Raw genomic sequence first — 20,150 nt, forward strand, 5'->3', positions numbered from 1 at the left:
TTTATTACCGCAGTCGTAAAATGTAGCTTCCTCTTGGCAAGAGCTGGGAGGGGCACTGCCTGTGAGAGCAAGCTGGCTTGGCAGAACTGGAAGAACCAGAAATTCAACCTTTTGCTGAGGGTAAACCACACCCCTTTGGAGCCAGAACATAACTTTAAAAAGATGAATAACTCATAGAGCGGACATGTGAAAATTTTATAAATGATACCATAATTCTTGTGATTTTTCTGCCCACATTTTAAGAGGTTTTTCGACCCGGTGGCATGTTCAGGGGGGTTTTAGCGGAAAAATGGATATTACTCTAAATGTATGCATGTTAAAAATCTGAAACTTCATCAGTTAATGTCCCTACTCCCTGCACACATGTATGTAAAGTTGGGTCAATGTCAGAAATTGCAAAATCAGTTAAAAAGTGAAATATGTGCCATTTCTGAATGCAAGCTCCCAGGAAGAGCAGAGTTTGAACAGGGTATACCTCCTGTAATGCATGATGGGTGCATATGATTTTAAAACAATATGTACCTCTGCAAATATGTATTTGTTTCAAATCTAGATTTGTGTGTAAGTTGACAGGAGGAGTGGACTTTCTGCAGGCTGTAAAATGACATCACTCTGACTCACAGTTCATTCCCCAATCAAATGATAAATGGAAGTTTGACCAATTAGAAGCTGAGAGAGAGGTAGGGTCAGTGATGCTAGAACACACCCACATTCTAAACACATAAAAGCAGACAGACAGGACAGATAGGGACTTTCCAAATCCATCTGCAGCGGGACGCTCTGCCGGAAAAATCCATACTTTACCTCCATCAAACCTCCAGAGAGAAAGCAGTGCTGTACCCAGAGAGACCCAGACCAGCAGAGAGAGCTGACCCAGATCACTGTGAAGTGCAGAGGCCAGACCAGACCAGACCAGAGTCCAGTCTAAAACCCTGACCAGATCCATGGCGAGGCCCATTTCACTCAAGAATATAGTGTGAGTACCTCGAAAATTGTGCAGAACCAATCTCCTAGTTAAAATAATATAATTCAATCTATTTAATCTAAGTAGAACTGCCTCCTAACTGTCACCTGTCATTTGTAAAGCTGTCACTTGTCATTTTCTAGTCGCAAGCTGCACTTGTCGTTTTGAACTTTAAAATTTGCAAAAACCAAAAACGACCTCTAGTAAATTGGTCATATCTCCGCGACCGTTTGGGCTAGAGACTTGCAGTAACTTTCCTCTGATAGCTTAGAATCGTAGCTTTGAATCGTACCAAGAACCGCATTCCTACCCCTTATAGTTTTACCGCAATCGCGGAACACGCATCCGCGAATTTTACCGCGATTTGCAATTTCTTCACATGTAAAAACTGCTGCTGCTTGCCTTCCATTTGCCAGAAATTCGTTTAACCTGCTAACTATCCCTGCATCATTGCTAGTGTGAGCCTGGACTAATATTAACTAGATACCACTCACCCGGAACCTCTGAAAAGGGAATTAAAAGCATTTTAGCATATTTTTAATTCATTGCCAGCACATATCAAAGCAATTTGGGCCTGTGTTTTTAAACTTCTGTTGTCTAAGCTTGCTGGGGTGAACTGAATCACATTTGATTGCATTTCTGAGAACTGTGTGCTTCCTTCCATTTCCTTGCCTTGCATCAAGGGGGGGAGGGAATTGCCAGAGAAAAGTGATTACATTGTTTTGTTGAAATCATATTGAGTATTTCTATACTGCATTTCCTTCATTCAACCTTGCATCCATTTGAACTCTATAAAGCATTTTGTACCACCTTCTTCTTTTGTTCCTATTTACCAGTGTGCTACCTTATCCATTTCATGTCAACTCATTAGTGATTATAAGAAGTGTGCTAGTGCCAGATTCTCCGTTGTTGATCTTTATCATATCAGATTAAGTGTGCTATTCAATTATTAATTTATTATAAAGTGTCATATATATATCTATTGTTTAAATTATCAAATAAACCTTTTAAACTTGCAAAACAGAACTACTTCTTGGCTCAGTGGGGTCAGGGGGATTCCAAGAGAGGGGTGTTATATAGGGGTAGTCATCCAGAACGCATGAACTGGACCTAAAGATATATCAATAAGGGTTTTCATTCAGTATTATAGACTAGGCGTTAACTTAGCTGTAGTGCTGAATTGAATCCTCTTACAGGATGGTTGATGGAGCAGAACATCTGAAATTGCACATAATATACACCTTATTGGATGAAGAAAATGCATTTTTTAAATTATTTTATTTTTTATGTTTATTTATTAAACTCCCAGGGAAATCAATGTATTTTGGGCACAAACATGCTTACAAAACTAACCATTGATGACAGAGTGGTGGACTTTGGTCCTTTACAATGGGGTGAGAGAATGTGACCAGAAGACCAGATGTTGCAGGAGAAGGTGGGAACATAAACCATGGATGCGGACAGTTTAGAATGACATAGGAACGGGATGATAGAAGAAGTGCTGAATTAAGGATGAAGGGGTAAAGAAAAAGTTCTCTAGGGTTGTCTATGAAGGCTAGGGCGAGAGGAAAACAGGGTGACGCAGTAATGTAGAGTGCTGGGAAACTGGTTCTTCAGCAAGAAGGAGAGCTTTGAGGTTGGATTTAAATAGTGGTTGAGTTAGAGTAGTAATGAGAGGGAGAAGAAGAGCATTCCATGCAGTGGAGTGATTAGAGAGAGCATAAATGAGAGGCAGCACAGAGGGCCCGAGTGGTGGCAAGGAGGTGAGTTGAGGATGATCGTAATGAGCAAGGAGGAAAGTGGGTTGTGAGATAGACAGATAGTGTGGGGAGGGTCCATGGGGAGAGTCCGTGGATAGTTTTGAAAATGATGAGAAGCAGTTTATACTTAGCCCTTTGTTTAATATATAGTCAGGAAATCTGGAGACAGGCAGAGGAGGTAGAGGTAAAGCGAGAAAGTTTCAAAAGTGTGCGGATCGTGAAAGTGAGGACTTGTCCACAGGTTAAAAAGCATAGTTGGGAAGTTCGTAGTGGAGACTAGCACAGTAGTCAGGTCCAGAAAGGACTAACAAGGAGACTGGCTCTTTAGCAGTATTGAAAGGAAGAAAATGACAGATTTTTCTGATATTGAGGAGGTTGAGACTGGCTGCAATGGCATATTTGAAGATGAAGAGCGAAAAGTTGTGTGATGGATTGAAGATGACCACAAGGTTTTGAGTGGAAGCAGAGTAAGGAAGGTAGACAGGAGAGAAGAGGAGAAGAGGGTCAGAAAAAGAGATAGACTGTTTGGCTGTGAAGTAGACAACCTCAGTCTTAGTGGAGTTGAGCATGAGCAAGTGTGATTCCATCCAATGTTTGATGGTGGAGAAACAGTTTGAAGTTTTTGATCACAGCAAGTCGGATAAGGAGTGAAAGGAGAAGAAGAGCTGACTGTCATCAGCAAAGAGTTAATACAAAAAGCTGTAAAAGGAAATCAGGGTTCCAAGAGCTGAAGTATAGAGAGTGAAGAGAAGTGGCCCAAGGATAGACCCTTCAGTGAGTGGAGAGGTAAGGCTGTTTCAGAACACCTGAAAGTATATGATGGCAAGATATTATGCAAACCAAACAAGGGCCTTATCTCTGATTCCAGAATGGTCAACAGTATCAAAAAAAGCAGAGAGGTTGAGAAAAATAAGAATAGATGATAGGATTTTGGAATAATGTGAAGAAGAGAGACAGGGTGAAAGGTGTCAGGACTTGCACTGACTGGTATTTGATATTTATTTGATATTTGGTTTTGATATTTATCTAACACTTACATTTGGCCTGAGTGCCCGGTAGACTGTGGTTACCAATGAAAATACAAATGGGATGATTTTGCCACCCGCAGATGTCAGGATACACATGATTTCCTGAAGGAATGCCCGATTGCCCTTGTATGACTAATAGATAAGGTGGCTATCTGTGTGGTGAAACTGGGAAATAGAAGGGGAGAATTTCCATGATTTTGAGTGTGGCGTGAACTTGAAAGGTGCACTTCTATAAGGTACTGGGAGGAAACGTAAGCTCAAAATCATATGTTACTATGAAAGCCAAAGTATTTCCAGGGGTTGAATGTTAACGTTATTCTTTTTTTTGTGTTCACATATTTAGTGAACATTTATTCAAATGCAAATAACACAGACAAAGTTTACAGAAACATTTCCCCCTTCCCCAAACCTTGTTAGAATAGATCACTGTTACAACTCCAAAAACCGCCCCCAAATTTCTTCAGGGAGGTCGTTTTTCTTTTTCCTGTTTAAAATCATCTTTTCCATTAAAGACATTCTACGTAAATCTTCCAACCATTTAGAGGCAGAAGGCAATTTTGCATTTTTCCATTCCCGCAAAACAAGATAGTGATGCCCTGTAGAACCAACATCTCTGCGGGAATCACAAATCTTCTATTCGATCATCCTCCCCCATATAATGGTTAAAAATCAAAATCAACATCTAGCAACAAAACCTTGTTTATTTTTATTTCTTTATTAATTTGTATTTTTTACATTTATAAAGTGCACAAACAGCCCTGGGGCATTGAGGCAGTGTTAAAAGAATGTAGCTTAGTTACATAGAACGTACAAAAAGTGTTACAAGAGGGAGGCTTAGTTACATGGAGGGCACATAAGGTGTCATGTGTAAAACATCACGTAATACATTTAAAAGAAACATTACTTACAGGTAAATAATGACACATGGTACTTTCATGGCATTTTGTGTAAATTAGTTAGACAGCTGGTGGGTTCAGGTATATACCATTGTTTTCATAGCTTTGCAGAAGACTAGATGAGAGGTTTCAGCTCTAAGGTGGGGTGGAAGGGAGTTCCATTGCACGGCTGCGATGAATGGGAAGCTGGAGCTGCCAGCTCTGGCTCATTTGATGTTAGGCACTGTGAGTAGATTTGCATATGATGTTCTGGATGGTCCAGAGGATGCTGATCTGTTTATTCTTTGTGTTAGGTATTGAGGGGTTGAGTGCTTGATGCATTTATGGGTTATGGCAAGTGTTTTCAAGAGGACCCGTTGTATGATGGGTAGCCATTGGGTCTGTTTCCTAGCAGCAGAGATGTGGTCCCTTCTAGGAATGCCAATGGAAGCATGGAGAGCACTGTTTTGTATTGTCAGTGTTATTTTGTTTCACAATACACTCAACCTACTATATTTCCAAATCATATTCTCAAAGAACCAACCCTTTGTTTACATCTCCAACTAATTTCAGAGTCAAGCAAACCCTTTTGGTATAGCTTCTGTGGTGACCAGTATACTCTGTTCAATATTTTGATATGTCGAACACTTTCCCCTAGGTTTAGTGATGTCATATTCACATTTCGGCACACATTTTCCCACCCACATATGTTCATGTCCGATCCAAATATCTTCGGACAATTTCTTTAGCAGAATATCATTATCCTTTCTGTATTTTGCCAGATGTTTGTAGACTCGTGATGCTACATTGCCATCCACTTCAAATTCCATCAATCAGTCTACAAGATCCTTGTTCTATACTGGTATTCTATCCTCAGCTTTCTATATACTGTGTGTAAGTGCAATCCTGTAAATCCTTTTCTGCAGACATATTATTGTATGCAATCAATTTCCTATCAGCAAACAGATCTCTGGGCCACTGGATCCCACCCAGGAACCAATTTGGCCAGAACAACGTCTAACGGGATCTCAAGATTCAGCCATATTGATGATTTTGAAGAGTAGAAGACCTCCTCATTGATTAACTCTACTAGTTTACGCCAGCATTGCATCAGGAATTTGGCCAGAGAGGGAGATCTATTCCCTCTCACATCCTCTGATGTTAATAGTGCCCGGGTGACAAAAGCATACACCTGTTTGTCTCAGCTTGACTCCATATTCCGTCGTATCTTCAGTAAAAGGAATCAAGTTTGTCGCATAGAAGGACAGATGATATCTTATAAAGTCTGGGACTCACAATCCCCCTTTCTCACTCAGGAGCTGTGACTTTTCAAACTTGGTTGTTTTCCATCCCACAAAAATGATTGTAACATGCTGTACATCTTTTCCATATCTTTTTTCTTAGCCATTAGCAGTGATGCGTGGAGCTGAAGGCATCTTAATTGCATTTACTTTCCCCCATAGACAGATCTTCAATTCTGACCACCTATTTAGACCTTTTCTCTCAATTATACTTTCCAAGTTCCATCATGCGATTCACATCTCTAGTAAGCAAGATTCCCAAATACTTAGTTCTTTCGGGACACCAATTGAATCCATATTTGTGCTGTGCAACTGTTGACTGGTACAGGATTCCAATGCAGCCATTGCTTCTGATCTTTTCCAGTTCATTTTATATCCTGAGAAATCATGAAAGATGTCAATTTGTTCCATTGCCTCTGGAACCTACGTGTCCATTTTCTGAACCATCAGTAACATATCATCAGCATACAGCCAAAGTTTTTGTGATGCTTCACAATAATGAATTCCTCAAATCCTTGGATCCCTTCTGAGCGTCCTGGCTAAAGGTACCATTGCCAGGATGAACAGCAACGGAGAGAGTAGACAACCATGTCTGGACCCGTCTCGCCATTTCAAACATATTTGATGACAACTGTTTTATTCACTGAGGATGTTAGTTTTGAGTACAACAGCTGAATCCACTGTATTAGATTGTTTCCAAAGCTGTAGCCACTCAAGGCTACCAAAATTAATTTCCATTCTATTCGATCAAATGCCTTCTCCGCATCTAAAAACAGGAGACCCAAATCTGAAGGCAATTTCTGACTTACATATAGGGTCAGGATCAACTTGCGGATGTTCACAGAATCGTGTCTTCCCCTAACAAATCCTGCTTGACCAGGGTCCACAGTCTGAGGAAGTAAGTTCTCTAATCGCATAGTCATTGCCTTTGCAAATATTTAGTTGTCAGTGTTTATCAGGCTTATCAGTCTATAGCTACTCACGTTTGTTGTGGGCCTGTCCTTCTTTAGAGAAAGTGAGATTGACGCATGTCCAGTAGTAGACAGGAGCAACCCTTTGTTCTTCGAAGAGTGAAGCATCACAAGCTCCATTCATAGACTGCATCCAGCATAATCATGTAAAATTCGGCTGGCAGACTATCTGGTCCTGGACATTTGCCAACTTTTAAGCAATATTCAGCTCTCTTCAGTTCTTCCACACTAAATTCCTCCTCCGCACTTATTGTCGATGCATGATCGATTCTGTTTAAATTGCATTCTTCTATTGTAATCTCTCAGATCATCTGCATTCATTTTCTCCTCAGAGGTATAAATCTTTGAATAGTATTCTCTAAATTTGTTATTGATCTTTCTTGGCTCGTATGTCAGAACACCTGTCGAATCTTCAATTGCAATAATAGATTTCTCACTTTCCAAGACTTTAAGTCGGTGAGCCAGGATCCAAACATATTTTGCTCCACTTTCATAGTAAGAGCATCTTGCCCTGAAGAGAAGCCTATCTGCTCTTTCTGTCAGAATATTTTCAAATTAATATTTTTTGCATTTCAATTCTGAACTTAATTCCACAGTTGAGTCTATCATTGATTGTCCTTCCAGTTTGTAAAATGTCTTCCTCTAGTAATCTTATCTCCCCTTCCCTCAATTTCTGCCTCTTAATAGAGAAACCTGTCAACATAACCCTCATGTACCATTTAAATGCCTATCATTTGCCCGGTTTTCATTAACAACAAATGCAGCTTCCTTCACAATCTTATCCAGCACATCCACAGCATCAAGAAATCTAACGTTCATATTCCAGAAACTTGTTTTAGGTATTGGAAATGACATTGACATCTCAATTGATATAGGGGCATGGTCTGAATTCAAAGTAGAACTCATGCCTCCAGTGTGGAAGTTTTGTGTACATTAACCAGCTGTCCAGAGCAGATCAATGCAGAAATACATATTATGTCGGACCTAGTAAAATGTATATATTGCCTGTCTTTAGGGTGATCGAGTCACCAGATGCTCTGCTCTATGCTCTGGATACACATGCCCAATAATGATCCATAATGACTGCAGTCCCATGCATCATTCCTGGAGCGTCAAAAATGTGTCCACAGTTCTGATTCTCTCCCATCTTTCTTATACCATTGTTTCTGAAGCACTGTTTCGGATAATGGCACTATCTGTAAGGGTCCTCCTCTGTCTTCGACCCATGTCAGCAGTTTTGCAAGCTTCGGCCATAATGGCTTGCATATCCTTTGTGCATTTTCAAATACTTCTTTGCAGACTCCAAGGACAATCCATGCTCTGCAAATCACTGCTCCTTTCTCCCATTCGTCTTGTGAAAGCACTGTTTCCCAAATCTGCATTTGGCCTCTGTTCTTCCAACTTCGAGCCTCTTCTGGAGTTTTTCCTTGGACATTTAGTTTCTGGTTTGCTTCTCTTCTGATTTCTTCTCCTTTAACTCCAGGTTTCTGTCATACCTGATCACAATGTGTTTCGTCGTTCCATTGTTTCTTGTCTTTATGTCCTGGACATAATCGTCTTCATTTTGATCGGTTGCTTCATTTGCCCATTTCAGTGAGGCATCCCTACCCATGAACTGGCCTCTGGTTTTGTACATTGCTATGTGTGAAAGACAGTGTGCTGTCTGGATGTCGACTTCTGCAGCTACGAAGATCTTGGACTTCCCCATGCTGTACGGTAGGAGTGCACAAACAAAGCATTCCTCTTCTAAACTATGTCTTCCTACTTCTTTCATGTGCTGGTACCAACTGTTGTTTCCCAAATGTGCTGTCCAAGTAGTCATTTAGTTCACTGTCGCCTCCATGTATGCTTCTCGTGAATCTCAAAGTTTTCATTTAGTTTGCTACAACCACATCCCTGAATGCATCTGTATGGCTCTTTCTTGCTGGAGGATTCTCAGGTATCCTGATCCATGAAGCAGGTATCTTCATCTGCGCCATTTGAGTGGTGATTCTTTCGATTTCCTCTTGCCTCTTCCTGGTTCTGGCTACTGACGGCCATATCGATTCTGCTATCAGCTGTGCTCGTGAGATTTTCTTTGAGCTTGTGTTTTCCTCCATCGCTGCCGCATCAGCGGTGTTCATTAATGTTACTTCAGTTGGTTTCTTCTCGAACTCCCCTTGCATTCCTTCTTTTATGGTCAAAAGTATCCATATCCACTCTGTCATTGGGCTTGTGTATGGCAGTATTGTAGAACTTGTACTTGCCCCCTTCACAGGAACATATGTGTTTGGCAATGTTGTCTATGTTTGTTTCTTCTCCAGCTCCTTTTGTCGCTTCAGGAGTTCAGCTTTTTTCACTTCAGTTGTAGTGGAACTTCTTATAGTAGGCAGTCTCTTTTTCTCCCATGCTTCAGATTGTGGTTCTGCAGTTATTGACACTAGGCCTGGCGTGTGTGCATTCAATTTTTGCGTGCGTGTGATTGTCAGTAATCTTTTTACATTCACATTCTGCCGACCGTGTCTCTGGCTTTTCACTTTGCTTGTTATGATACGTATATGTGTGTCATTGATGATTGCATTCATTTCAAGTTCACTCACTTCTTTGTCAGACCTCCTAGGGACTGGAATCACTATAAAAGGTCTGGGTGCTTTCATGGGTGTCATAAGCACATCATTAGGAGGGTGCACTGGAACTGAAACGCTTTGTGCACCAATAAAAAATGCAGTGCTAATTGTCAGTGACAGTAAAACAATGAAGAAAATTATGCATAAATACATTATATGCCTGTAGGTCAATCGGCAGCATTTACTTCCAGAGAAGTATGAACGTCTTTCCTCCCAAAGGAGGACCCGATTGCTGCTCTGGATCCCCATCTCGATCATCTGTTGAGAAATATTAAATTTTTAATATATTTTCTGACCAATATTATTTCTAGGTTCCGCTGGTTCTGCTTGTGAGTTGCAGGTACTAAACAATTGTCCCCCTTTATCTGAACACTGGATTGTCTATTATTTCTGGACACAGTTCTCTTTTTCTATGTAAATGTCAAAAACTAGTGATCATTCTGTAAGTCTCTTTACTGTGCATGTTCAAAATATATTAGCTCCCTATCTGCACCTCTGATCTGCTTCATTCCAGAATACATGCTTTGTCTTTGTCAATATAAAAATAAGAAATGAAATCTCTGGCGCTGCTCTCTCGATCTGTCCCTCGGCAGAAAGTTAAAAATCTTCTCAGATAGTTCTGTTGATGGTTTGAAAGTTCGACTTGCATCCCGATACCATGCAAGAGCATGCATTAGCCGGGTCTCTGATGAATGTGAGGACATCAACATCGACAGGCCTCCCCACAAGCTCAGAATAATCCTCGATTAGGCACAGGAAAACATTACTCACCAACCCGCTGTCTTTTGCTGAAGTTTGGAACTGTTGGCACTCACTTACTGTGAACAGTTTCTACAATTTCGGTGTGCTTGAAGAGCAACTTGGATAACTATACCGTTTAGGCTTATGCTTAGACATTTTGTATTTGCTGGATCTCGAAGAAATGTCAATACGGCTGTAGTTCTTCCAACAAGATCTGGACAGTCTTCAATTAGGCGAAAGAACAGTACATTGATAAGCCTATTCGCTTCTTCCTCCACTTGGGACTTTTGGTTTTACCTCGCTGTATTCCAGAAGTAGGAGGAACTGTTCGGCAATTACAGTAAGCAGCCTCTTTATAGTCTTTTCGTTTTCAGGATCTTGAAGAAAGTCAGTGACACTGGTGAGTCTCCCCGCCAGTGACGGGTAGGATCTTAGCACTTGATCGAAATATGTCATCACATCTTTGGTGATGTTGCTACTGTGGGACACCATAAGTGATTCCAAACAAGGTCTCTGTGTTGAAAGAGTCTGGGTATTGTATTTTCTTCCAATTTATGTGTCCTCGATCAAAATTTGGCATATTCTTTTCTAATCAAGGCTTCAATGTGCCATAGTCCAAAGTTCAAAGTCAATAGACTATGTTGTGGTTTATAAATGTAATCTTCTTCGTCACCCTGCAACTAGGATGCACAGATTGTCTGTATTTATGTCCTAATCCCCTTTTTTGCTCAGAGGAATGTCCAAAGTGAAAACAACTATTTCGCAAAAGTTCTTTGTCTTTACTTTGCTGCTGGCCATGCGTCCTTCTTCCTCGTCATGGATCTCATCTGTACGTGCTGTGGTTCTTTCCCGTTGTCTGTAGTCTCTTCGCACTGGGGTGCAGGCAGGGGGCCTTCTCCGATGTATGGCTTGATGTCACCCACAAAGATCCAAACTCTTCTTCCATGTAGCTTTATTGCAAAGGGAGTGCAATCTTCCACTGTAAAGGGACTATTAAACCTTGGCTCGTCCCACTTTTTCCTCATCTGGTTCTTCAGCAGGACGGTGTCTCCATGGAAGATGTATGGTACAGGTAGTCCTTGAGCTGTGCCTGTAGTAGAATCTCCTTCTGTGTTCCGTGCTGCCGTGCACCCTTTTCGTCGTTGCTGCAGCTGGCCTGAAATTAAAGTAAGGCCAGATGTCATACAATTCAAGTAATTTTGCATTTCAGATGCTAAGATTTCTCCTGTTGACTGGGCATCACATCTAGTTCTGTGTCGGGTGTCAGAGGAGTGTGCATTCTTCTTCCTGTGGATTTTTTGTGTGGTGTAAGATTTTGGTCAGAACCAGGCTGGTTTCTGAGTGTATGCAGTGCCAGAGGAAGGCAGTGTAACCACCCCTTTCTTAGAGTAAGCTTCAACTTGGCTATCCTCTCTTTTAATAAGCCGTTGAGCTTATCACAGAACCCGTTACCGTGCGGATGATACACCAATGAGAACTTGTGCTTCATACCAAGCAACAAGCTAATCTGCTCAAAAAATTCATTTACAAAATGAGTCCCGTTATCTGATCTCATTACTTTGCATACCCCAAACCTGGGAAATACCTCTCTCACTAGAAATTTGACCACAGAGGTAGAGTCTGGGTGTGTACATGGACCTGCTTCTATCCATCTAGAGAATGGACACACCACAACAATTAGGTATCTGTACCCATTACATACATGAATCATGTTGACATAATCGGCATGTAAGTGCTAAAAAGGTCCATTTGACCTTGGGATAACTCCTCTAATTATTTTAGTGTCTGCCCAGCTGTGAACTGTTGACAAATGATACAGTTCACCATAAAAAATGCAATGTGCTCTGCTAAATTCGGTATGAACCAGTCTTATGGGAGTGTTGCCGCTATATTCTCTTTTGTCATGTGTGCTGGATAGTGTAACTGCTCCAGCGCTATATTTAACAGAGCTATATGGTTTACCAGTGCTGTCTTGTCACCACAAGCTTTCAGAGGGGTTTAAAGAACACCCTCGCTGCTTAGATCAGTCCGTCTCCTCCTGTGGTGCCTCCCCTTGGAGTTCCATTAACTGTGTTTGTCTCATATTATAGTAGCTCTCAGGTTCACTCCATGTGACAATCATTTTCTCATTTATGTTAGTGACTTCCACATCCATGATTGTCTCGCTCTTGGATGCCATATGCTTGGCTTCCGTGTCTGCTGCTTGATTTCCTCATGAGATCAAATCTGTTCCCTTTGTATGGGTTGTGCATTTTATGACCGCTATGCCCACTTGGAGCTGTAGTGCCTTAATCAGCCTGTCCAATAAGGATGCGTGCTGTACTGGCCTGCCATCCGCTCGGAGGTAGCCCCTCCTTTTCCAGCACGCTAAGCCTGCGTGCACCGTAGACATCACATAGGCAGAGTCACTGTACACTGGTCTGCATGATTCTCAATTGCCAGTATCAATGCCAATAATTCTGCAGCCTGTGCTGAATAATGAGATGGTATTTGTGCACTAAGTAGCACTCGAAATTCTCCATTTGCTGTGTGTTTCATCACAGCAACGCCTGTAATTCTTTGCCCATCATTTTGATCGATTCTTGCAGAACCGTCAATAAAGACAATTTCTCCTTCTGCCAATGTATTCTCCTTTACTCTGGGAATTTCATCATAGAATTCTTCGTAATTCGCACAGTCATGTATAGGCTCTCCTTCAGTGACTGGCTCTGCTATGAACATAGCTGGGTTCATTATTTTGCATCGGACTATCTTAATTGAGAGATTCAATATGATCACTTCATAAGCAGAAGCTCTCTGAGATGTCAGTGTGCCCTTTGGATTTTCTAAGATAGCATAGAGCGAGTGTTTGACGTACAATGTCATTGAGCATCCCATTACAATGGTAGTGGCCTTCTTGATGGTGAACGCTGCAGCAGCTAAACCTTGTTCACAAGGGAAATGGCCTCGCATCACTGGGTCCAAAATTACACTATAATATGTTAGGGGCTTGTACCCCAAAGTGGTTCTCTGTGTGAGTATTGCCGTCATAATGCTGCCATTCATGTGTGGGAACAGGTAGAATTCCTCTGCATAATTGGGTATACCTAAAACTGGTGCAGTGCAAATGGCTCTTTTGAGTTCAGCAAATCATTCCTCCATGGTCTCAGACCATTCTATCTTTCTCTTCATCACTTCTTTAGGGCCTGAAGCAAAGGTTTGGTGTATGAGCTGTAGTCGAAGACCAATGCCTTGACATAATTGCAAAGGCCTAAGAAACTATGCATCTGTTTTACCGTGTGTGGCCTGGCTGTGTTTAGTATGGCTTCAGCCCTTTCCGGGGTAACTCTTTTCCCCTCATGAGAGATCAGCTGCCCTATGTATAGTACTTCTTGCTGACAATATTGTAACTTCTCTTTGTCAACCTTATATCCTTTTTCAGCCAATATAGTGAATAGCTGAACAGAATCATGTCTGCATTCCTCCTCTGTCGTGCTGCAAATCAAGAGGTTGTCCACATATTACAAGACAACACTTTCTAATGTAATATTGATTATGTCCATTTGCAGGACTCTATTAAAGATAGAAGGAGACTCACAGTACCCCTTGGGCAGCCCCATGCTTTTCAGTCAAATCTGTTTGAAAGTAAATTACGTCAGATCTTGTGAGCCATGGTGCAATGGGATTGAGAAAAATACACGTTTCAAGTCAATCACTGTGAAATATTTTGCCTCAGCTGGTATATTACATAGGATTGTAGCCGGGTTAGGGACTAAAGGGAACTCGGCTTCCACAATATCATTTATCAGCCTCAGATCTTGTACTAGCCTCCAAGACCCCCATTTACTTTTTTTCACAGGGTACACTGACTTATTACATGATGACTCTCATGTCACTAAATGCACTGATCCATCATGGCAGAAATTGTCTTAGAAATTCCTCCCTGGACATGGGATATTGTCGTGCTTTTGGCAGAATCGCTCCTGGCTTCAGTTTAATCTTTTCCTCTCCGACTCCTTTCAATAGGCCTATGTCATAGGGGCCCATGTTCCACACTGCGACAGGCACCTGGGCCATCTCTTCCTCGAAATATTTCGGATGGTTGTGTGCTAACATCATTCTCTGAGGCACTTCTCTTTTGATCATTTTCACCCAAAAGGTGAGGTTCACCTCCACTGTTGTTTCTTCCCCATCTGCTTGCTCATCAAACAGATCGTCATCAGTACCCCTCTTCAATGGCGATTACTGTGCACCATTGTTGGCCTTCATCATCACAACATTCGATCAAAGCCATTTTCCCTCACAGCGTGTCTGTGTGTATCATTAAGGGAAATCCTTGTCCCTTTTCCTCGTGCATAGGTATTCTTGGCCTGAAGAGAAATTCATCTGGGGTCCTCATAGTTTTCTCAGCAAGGCCTGGCAGCCCTGCCGTTAACACGCATACTCCATATGCAAATATGTCTGGCTCTAATAGTATAGCCCTCATAGCAGTTTGTCCTGCGTATGCTCTAATGATTTTGCATATGGTCAAATAGTGCATTCCTGGAGTCAAGCATACTATGCCCTCCTCCGTGACCGAGATTGTCATGTTTAACTTCGTCATTACATCTGAACCCAAAGTGTTCACTGGCGTTTGTCACAAATATAACAGTGGTACATTCATATGACATTCTCTATTGAGACTGGAAGTGTGTTTGTAAAAGGAACACAACTTGTAGCTCATGTGAAACTCTGAGTATCTATAGCATCGCCGGACAAGGAAAATTTGCCTTCACGTATACACAAACATGTTGCACCCATGTCAACTAAGAAGGAATATTCTTTATCCCCTATTACGACATCCACCCTTGGTTCCCAGTGATGGTCTGGTGTCACTGATAGGATAGAACACATCAGGGTTCCCAGTGAGCTGTCCTAGTCCATATATAATTTTGTCCCACCCTTTGCGAATGGACTTCCTAAATGACCAATGTTCCCCCTCATTCCAGGGTTCGTGGTCTGCCCTGTATTTAATGTATGTGGCAGTTGTATCGGTGCCTGTTGGGACTGTCCTTATGGAAAACTCATCAAATTCAGAGGATGCAAGCCTTACTGTACTCCTGGCATTTGTTGTTGACACGGTGTGATTTTGTGCAACTCCATTTTCTCCCTGCCATAAAAACGCAGGTGGATTCACCGTATCTACTCCTATTCCTTGGCCGTTTTGCATCATGCCTTGATTTCTGCATGTGCGTGCTAGGTGCCCTGTCATCCCATGCAACCAACATGATATGATATGATATGATAGGTTATTTATAACGCGCTTAATACCCAGAGGTTTCTAAGCGCGGACCCGGGGATCGAACCTGTGTTGCTCCGTGTTGTCTTGCATCCAAGGCGAGCATGTTGCGGCGGTGGTCTGATCATTTGCCTCATTGTCTTGATTGCCGTTTTGCATGTTTTGAAAGACTCCTTGATTATTCTGGAAACCTCCCTTTCCATGTCTTGCATCCATTTTCCAGCTCCTGAGGTCAACATTGGAAGCTTATTTTTCAGGTTTTTTTGGTCCGTTGTAAGTGATTTCAATCCGGCACTTCACCTAAGTCAATGCTTAGCGTGGAATGCACAACTGAAACCCTTATTTATTTATTTGTGACTAAAAGTTCTTTTATTCTGAACGATGTGCCACTTATATCACGCCCTCTCTTAGAATCCCCCCGGTCACACTGAACCAGGAATCAGGCTGGTTTGCAAAGTTAAAATATTTATTTATGTATTTCACAATATATATCACATTATTTTGAATGGTTATACAATGATCACCAATGGGGTGATGTCACACTAAACAATCTCTTTAATCACAAGGAGTAATGATGAGCAAAATCAATGCAACATAGCAATAATACTTTTGGGTATGTTCAGTCAAATAGCAATGTGGTTACTCTTTCCCCCTGCACGCCCCTCAATTCCCCAATATACAATGTACAGATATAGGAGGAGAGAAAACAGGTTTCAGGAATGCAGAATTAAGCAAATATATCAATCCCAATTTCCCCCCAGCAAACACAAGCGAGAAACAGAATTAATTGGCAAACTGTCAAAATGGTTTTAAAATTGGCTTGGAATGAATAGGTAAAACACAAAAAATGGTCTAAGTCACTAAAATTGTTGAAATTCTAATGGGAGCCACTTTATCTGGTTGCAGACAAACAATAGCAATGATTTGAGAGTAATGAGCAATGGTAAAACTTAAATTTGAGGTCGAGTGAAATGAAAAGCTATTTTACATGTTATAGATTTTGACAAAACGAAAAATTCGCAAAATACTTTTCCACGAGCGGGAATCGCGATCGTGGGAGAACTATAAGGATTTGAGATGCGATTTTGGGTTCTATAGAAAGCTTAGGATGTTAGCTACAAGCGGACACTAAATTTCATTTCTAGCATGAAAATTGTAGATGTTATGGGAGTTTTTGTGGAGGTCGTTTTTTCAGATAGAGGCAAATTGTAAAATAAGGATGTGCTTTTAAAAAGACAAACAGGATTTCTTACACTAGTAGTGGACTATGAAGAAACAAACTACACAACAGCACAGCCACCAGCCCAGGACAACTCTGGATGGTTTTTGCCTGCCGAGACGCTCGCCTTCTTCAGATGAAATATATGTCAGAGCAAAGATCGGTTTAACACTACTAGTACAGAAGATAATAGGGATGAGATTGAGAGTTCAGGCAGTTTAAAATATTCTAACAATGCAGTTCTGGATATCATAGAGGACGGGTTTGGATAGGGATGACTTTGGACAGTACATATGCCAGTGACAGTCCTATACTAAGGATACTAACTACATAGGTTTGAACAGAACCGTCAGGGATTCAGGTCAGTCAAGATTCTGGACAGGAATTCTGCTGGGCACACCGGACTGGACAGCAGGGTGTTCTGGTCTGCAATCAGCAAGGCGCTCTGGTCACTGCACGGTAGGACTGGACTGGATCTGCAATGGCTCTGTTTCACAGCTATCTGGTCACAGCACGGCTCTACTGGGTTGGGTCTTTGGATTCTGGCAAGAATTCTTACCAGGAAAGCAGTTACAGCACAGCCAGGCTGTTCTTGGGTTCCCCTTAGCGGTCTGGGCTAAATTCTGGTTTCTGGAATTTTGAGGCCAAGCTGAGAGTGGTTCAGCTATGGAAATGGGCCTTTCTGCTTGCCAAGTTTCTGTAGTCTGGAGCAAGGGAGATGTCAGGTCCTCTGGCAGGGTGCTCCACCAGCAATCGGTTGATGGGTGAATCTGTCTGTCTTTCTAAGCCCTCAGCTGTCTCAGTGCACCCCCTAGGTAAGCTATTGGTTGGAATCCGCTCTCTCCCTTGATTGGAGGAGAAAACAGTGTGTCACCATGATCTTGGATCTGGATTCAACAGACTTTTGCACTTTTTGTCTGGGACACAATATCTAATTTGTCAAAAAATTGGTACATATGTGCCCATTGTCTATGGGCATACGTGTGTGAAGTTTCATGCTTCTGACATAAATACATTTGCTGCAAAACCAGAATGTTCACTGTGCATTCCCAGAACATCGCAGTTCTGGCATCTTTTAAAATGTTCACCCAAAAATCACATTAACAATGCTATTAATTCTATAATTTCTACAAATTTGCACATTCCTTTATCAGTCTTTTTCAAAAAATATGCTTTCTGTACTTTGTGAATCCACAAGTGGTCGCCTGTCCCCGCCTCCTTCCCTCCTGGCAGGTCTGAAGCAATCCGCCCCCTTCCTTCTGGGAGAGGCCACTGTTGACACTTCACAGTCTGCATATTCTTTCAGCTAAGGAACGTCCATTGTCTCTTTCTGGTGCAGCCCAAGATCTCCTCCCCTGATTTAATTCTCACAAAGGTATGACTTCCTGGCCTTAGTGGGAAGCAGGAGAAAGATGCCAGAAAGATGCCTTTTGTTAGGGGGAGGCTGTGAAACTTGTTGGGTAGCTTTGAGTTAGCTTAAATTCAATGTCATTTTCTTACATTTTTCTTGGTTTAAAACAAAACTTGCAATTTTCACACAAGCAGCTAGAACTCTTATTCCAGCCTCTAAAACATGGAAATTAAATAGTTACAACCTAGGTTCCTCTTAATAACGTGTCACTTAATTTCCAGACATTTGATTTCAATTGCACAAGTTTAGACTTCTGATGCAAACTAATGACAGCTGTCATACAGGCGGCCGCTGGTACTGCGCCCATATTTTGAAAGATTTTCACAGGCACATTTTACTGTGGATATTTTGATGACAGATTCCGCTTTCCATGACATTGTAGGTTCATAAAGATTTCTTAAAGGAGCTGACGGGTAACACCCAGCAAGGATATTGGATGTTTTGTGTTGTTTTGGACTGGTATTTTGTATTTTCAGCAACCAAGAAAAAGGGTTTAAGAACCATTTCTGGGTTTTCTTCAGTAAAGCACTGCCTTTCATGCAGTTTCCATTTTTACTTGGTGGGCAGCCCAGTGGCATGTTTCAGCAGTGAGGTCTCCGTTCCACCACTGACATAGGCAAGGTAGATTTGGCAGCCATCTTTTTGTGCTTGGTAGAGCGCAATTTCCTTAGGTTTTGGCGTACATGGAGTTTTCACAGCCATTTTGCTGATTCTGGTGCCACCAGCACACAGTGATGCCGCAGGGCAGCACAGAGTGGGTTAAAACATCCCACACCATGTGTGGCCTTGGAATATACTGTGGTCTTGCTCCACCTTTCTCGAGCAATGGAAATTGGGACGCATAGTCCTCTCTTTCCTCTCTGATTTTTCTTCTGTCTATTGCAGGAGTAATATTCCTGCATCGCCGCCTACCGGGCAATGTCCTTAGCCGGCACACTTAGGGTCGTGGAGACACCCCCCTCTCACCGTGAGATACCTCTTTGTGTCGGTCTGACTGTGTGGCTGACTCTGATGCCCTTGGTGCAGCCCTACTAGAATCTAGCCATCTCATCCCTTTCCGTCCTGCAAATCGTTTTTTTTGTCTCCTCTCTTCCTCTCATTCCTCATGCTCCTCTCATTCGGTGTCAGACATTGTCTGCGCCCAACTTGATCAACGTCTTGCATCATCTTTGTTCCTACTTATTTCCAACCTATCTAGGGATAGTTCTCACCTTTCTTGAGCAACAGAAATTGGGATGCATAGTCCTCTCTTTCCTCTCTCATTTTTCTTCTGTCTATTGCAGGAGTAATATTCCTGCATCGCAGCCTACCGGGCAATGTCCTTAGCCGGCTCACATAGGGTGGTGGAGATACCCCCCTCTCACCATGAGATACCTCTTTGTGTCGGTCTGACTGTGTGGCTGACTCTGATGCCCTTGGTGCAGACCCACTAGAATCTAGCCATCTTATCTCTTTCCCTCCTGCGAATCGTTTTTTGCATCTCCTCTCTTCCTCTCTTTCCTTATGCTCCTCTCATTCAGTGTCAGACATTGTCTGCGCCCAACTTGTGCAACGTCTTGCATCATCTTTGTTCCTACTTATTTCCAAACTATCTAGGGATAGTTCTCTATTTCCACTACTTCGGGAGACATCCTTGGTATCGTAAAGATGAGTGCTCTCTAGGCGCTCGTCTTCCCCCTCCCCTTGGGGTACTTGTTCTAGCCCCATTTCATCATATATTCTATCGATTGTCTCTCTGATGCTTCTGATGTCAAAGTCATCCTTGATATTTGCCCTAGACGTGCCTGGTACTGACTCGTACTCAGGAAGGAATTCTTCTATATGTTCCCACTCTACTACTGGCTCAGGTTTTTTAACCTCTCCTTCCAGATATTCAAGATCGCAGACTCTCTGTCTTCGCTTGAGTTTTACATCGTCATCGAATTCTATCCGCTTCTTTGCTTCTTTTCTGACTTTATCTTCTTCCTCTTTCTTTGCGTCTCTATGTTCATTTGCCCTTTGGATTTCCTCATCCCTT

This window comes from Ambystoma mexicanum, chromosome 6p (genome assembly GCF_040938575.1).
Source record: "Ambystoma mexicanum isolate Mex_15411 chromosome 6p, UKY_AmexF1_1, whole genome shotgun sequence".
Classification (NCBI taxonomy): Eukaryota; Metazoa; Chordata; class Amphibia; order Caudata; family Ambystomatidae; genus Ambystoma; species Ambystoma mexicanum.